Here is a 5,000-nt window from a genome sequence, read left to right as displayed (position 1 = left end):
CTTCTTCATATAAATTTCTGTAGTTCAAATTCAAAAATGTTTTATGTAAACTATAGCTTTCTTCACCATCGAATTAAAATGACCCAGGATTCAAAACTAAAACTTCTTTCATTCCAAGCTGAAAGAGCCATTGATTTATATTTAATTGATTAATTTGCTTAAAACCAACGAAAATTTTAAAGTAAATTACTCATTCACTTAAAACTTTTTAAATTTATTAGTTTTAATCTTAATGGGTTTGTACTTTAAACCTTATGTTACTTCAATCAAAAAATTGATTGACGCTTCAATATCGAATAAATGCCCGTCCACTTTAACCTAAGCGAGCCATCCATTTCAAACTAAATGGTAATATTTTCTTTACAAGTGGAGAAATTTAATCTAGGTATTATTCGTATAAAAATTTTCTTTTCGTTCTAGTTTATAAATAGGATTGAATTGGGCCGAAAGAGCTATTAAGAGTCATTGTTTACAGTTTGTGGGCATATTTACGGATATAGTTAGTTTGTTTACTGAAATTGCCTTCTTTTTTTTCATGAGACTGGACATTCATCGCTTAGGTGTTAACTTAGGCATGCCAAGTGCTAATAAGCAATCTGTTCTTATTAATATATTTTTTAAAAGATATAATTTTAGAGAGAGAGAGAGAGAGAGAGAGAGAGAGAGAGAGAGAGAGAGAGAGAGAGAGAGAGAGAGAGAGATTCAAACCTAAAGTCTTAACTAATTGCGATAATGAGAGAGAATAACACATTTCGTAAAGGGTAAATGTAGGTCAAATATGAAAAAAAAAAAATGCAAGGGATGGCCGAGCTGGTCTTGATATATGTAAGAGTTGAATGCAGTTTCACTAATAAACTTTATTTTCTCTTTCCGATTCCCTTTCTCTCTTGGAAGCAAGTTTAAAGGAATAGAATATTTATTTCTATTTCTAGAGCAAATGAGTTGATGGTACGTGACATACCAAGGGGAATTTCATTATTATAGAAAAGTAAGCTGAAGTAATGGCACAATACTTGTGCATAGAAGAGTATAGCCAATAAATAATAGAAAAAAGATACTAAAAGATAAAAACTAAAGAAAATTCTCAGAAAAAAAGACTTAGATTTAAGTTATAAACTTACAGAAAGGCGTCCAAAGCAGGACATAGAAACAAGAGGCCAATCTCTCTGCACTTAGAAAACCATTATGATGGCAAATGTCTCCATAAACTACAGACGATTACCTCACTGCAGCTTTCTTGGGCTGACATCAGATCCTCTTTAACCTAGACTGAACGAAAGCTCTTCCATGTATTGCCGAGAATCTGTCCATTCTTTGATGTAGAAAATGCATAGTTTGCATCAGAACGGGAGGCTCCTTGGCTTTGAAACGAACGGCTTGGCAAGTCTTTAAATTGATTACATTTTCGGTTTTGAGTTTTAAGCTTAATAATTTAGAAACAAATTACTTGAATAGTTTCATTTAAATGGTATGCTCACCATGAAATCAACGAATGATTAGGTTCAAATTAATGATTCATTTAATTTCAAAAGAATGACCCACTGACTTGGCGATGAATAACAAAATAAATTTGTCTTTGCTGCCGCCGTCAATTTAGATTGATTCGCTCATTTCGTTTCCAGTGAATCATTTACCTAATTTGGAATATTCAACTCAATGCGTTTGAAACGAATGACACATCCAAATGGAAATGACTGACTTGTTGAATGGGAAATGGAGGGTTGGTGTTGTTTGGCAGAATCGAACCTCACACGCATTGCTCATTGACAGCTTAACTGGCTGTGTAAGTGACCCTACTTTCAATACAAAAGTAGTAAGAGAACATGTTTGTCACATTTTTCCAATGATTATTATTATTATTATTATTATCATTATTATTATTATTATTAGCTAAGCTACAACCCTAGTTGGAAAAGCAAGATGCTATGAGCCCATGGGCTGCAACAGCGAAAAATAGCCCAGCGAGGAAAGGAATAAGGAAATAAATAAATGATATGAGAAATAATGAACCATCAAAATAAAATATTTTGAAACAGTAACAACGTTAAAACAGATATTTCATATATAAACTAAAAAAAAAAAAAAACTTATATAAGCCTGTTCAACATAAAAGCATTTGCTGCAAAATGGTTATCAGTTTTATCTGAAATGTATGATATTTCAGACATCAAAAATGTGTCTCAAAGTGCGACTGGATATTCTTTTTAGCATAGTGATAAAATAAAGCAGACACACTCACAAACGTGGATAAAGGAACTCGACTCACATACACGCATAATGGAAAATAAGGCTACATGCACACACACACACACACACACACACACACACACACACACACAAACAGAAAATAATACCTATCGGAAATCCAGTCTAGTTGAAGATTGCCGATATCCAATTTAAACTTTAATTCCACAAAATCAATAACGACAAAAGTTTGTTTTCTTGCTATCTGTTTTTTTAATCTATTCGAATGGAGCTATCTTTTTTTCAGTTTTCATTTGGGTATAAACAAAAAATCTAAATGGGGCATCAATACACATTCATTTAGGACTACTATTCACATTTTCTTATGAATGTTGTTATGATAATTCGAAATTAGTGTTACTTCTTTGGTTTTCCTTTTCAAATTAAAATGAAGCTCACAAATATACCAAGTAAAAAGTCAAAGACACAAGTGCTCTTAAGAATTATGAATAATGATTACAAGTGTAAATAGTTTTTGTAATTGTGATTACAAAGTAAACTTCTTGCCTTCAATGTCGAGGGTTAATTTTCTTCTTTAGATGTAAAATCCGTTAGCTATAAAATGAATTGCTTTTATTTTTATATTTTGGTATATATAGAATTTTTAATATACTATAATTTAGATGTAATTGATATATCCTCTTATTCAATAATCAGTTCAAGTGCAAGCTAATTTTCTCGTAATTTCAGAGCTCACCGAGTTTGAAAATTAATCTTTATTAACAAGTAGCATTATCTTAATTAACAAAGTCATCATGGGTTGCGCTTTAGACACAATGTGACTCAGGTTTCTATATTATATAAGTTTTAAAATAAATCTTCACATTCTCCTGTGAATGATAAATAATTCTAATCTCCTGCATGTTCTTTCTAGAGGCTTCTGGGTCAGGCTTAAAGCATATAATTCCACGTTTTATATCATATAAGCTGCTAAAACATTTCGAATTATCTTTCTGTTAATTAGAAATATCTTTAACTATTTTCTTTTTCCGCTTAGATTCGCTGACTGTACAAGACATTACTTTTCTCTTATTAAACAATGTGTATAACGCATGACATTTCTAGAACGATTCCCATTTGAACACGAGAGATAAGATCATTTACTTAAAATAATTGCTAATGGCTGAGTATGCTCTGGACGGAATTATTTTTCATATGATACAATGCTCGACGGTAAAATCTATTTCTGAATCCATTATCACTCCCAACCGTTTACCATTATGGAATTTTACTCTGCCTTTGTAGAATATACTTATTCTCCGTTCTAGAAAATTATCGAAGCCTTGTTTACTTTTTGCCAAATAACTCTTCTTTGAATTTTCTTGACTCATACTTACACAATTCGTCTAACTAGGTAAATAAAATTAATGTTTCAGTAGAGAAGGATTAGACGCTAGATCTAAGGTATATTTACTCTTATATCTACAGTGTTATTGTATGCAGGTTTTTCAAATTCTGCTTCTAGAATTTTCCAGTGATGGTGTGAAATTAGGTACACTGCTATATCTTATGATTTGATTAGCATGACGATTGCTACACAGGTAGATGCGATTATGTCCTACGAATTAGATGAACAATCCTATTATAATTACCACCTCCAAAGAAAATGGGATGATAAAGATATAGGTTCAACAAATACAACCGATGGAAAAATTTTAAAGGTCGATACATACTTGGAATGATGTTCAAATATATGAAACTAAAGATGTAAACCCTATAGTTGAGACCAAAACTTCAGTCTTCAGAATTAAATGGAAATGTTTAAAGATATAGAAGAACGAATATCCTTATATTTCATGTTCGCTATTCTTACTTGTACACATATAGGTACGGAGATAAAACGTAAATGCAAAAGCTAGTGAAAAGCATCTCCACAGTGCTAGTCAAAAAAAAAAAAAAAAAAAAAAAAAAATATGAAATGATTTACGAATACCTCAGCAAGAAAAAGATTATATATTAGAGCTTCTGGCTTTATCTATCTATATCTAACTATCTATCTATCTATCTTTCTATCTCTATATCTATCTATCTATCTATCTATCTATCTATCTATCTATCTATATTCATGCTAAAACTCTTTAGTATATAACTGAATCCGTTTGGAATTCTCGCATTCATTTATTTCTGTGAGAGACGCTTCGAATGTGAGATGTTTTTAGGAATGCTAAGCTTCCAACTCTTCCGAAATGCTTCCGTCCGCTTTATAAAAGCTCTGCGATTTCAGCTTATGTCTGAGCTGCTTTTCCTGGATTTTGCATATTTACTAATGCACAAAAATTTATACACAAGCAAAATTCATATTCTATTCTAAGCCCTATTTTTTCCTTAGCATACCATTTCGGATTGATATTACTCTGCGCTCTCGCTCTCTCTCTCTCTCTCTCTCTCTCTCTCTCTCTCTCTCTCTCTCTCTCTCTCTCTCTCTCTCTCTCTCTCTCTCTCTCTCTCTCATTTTAGAAGGATTCCTTTAAATTTCCCCGTTCTTTCGTAGGCATTTTTATATAACGAATACGCTTCCAAGTTGCTTGGTAAAAATATTCATAATGGTTTGATCAACAAAGAGAAAAAATGTGTTTATATGAAATGTTTTCCAGAAAATTATGAATAATATTGCACGCTTCTGTTATAGAACAGTTCAAAGTGGGGATGGGTGTTAGATCCTGTCAAAGTGAGGGTATGGGCAAACTAAAACTTCTCTCCCGCTATCACAATCACAATTCTACTATACAGTTTCCTAGGTAAAGTATGCAAACGTC

Source organism: Palaemon carinicauda, chromosome 6 (assembly GCF_036898095.1).
Source record: "Palaemon carinicauda isolate YSFRI2023 chromosome 6, ASM3689809v2, whole genome shotgun sequence".
Lineage (NCBI taxonomy): Eukaryota > Metazoa > Arthropoda > Malacostraca > Decapoda > Palaemonidae > Palaemon > Palaemon carinicauda.
The sequence above is the reverse complement of the archived record's forward strand: the minus strand, read 5'-3'. Positions refer to the sequence as shown.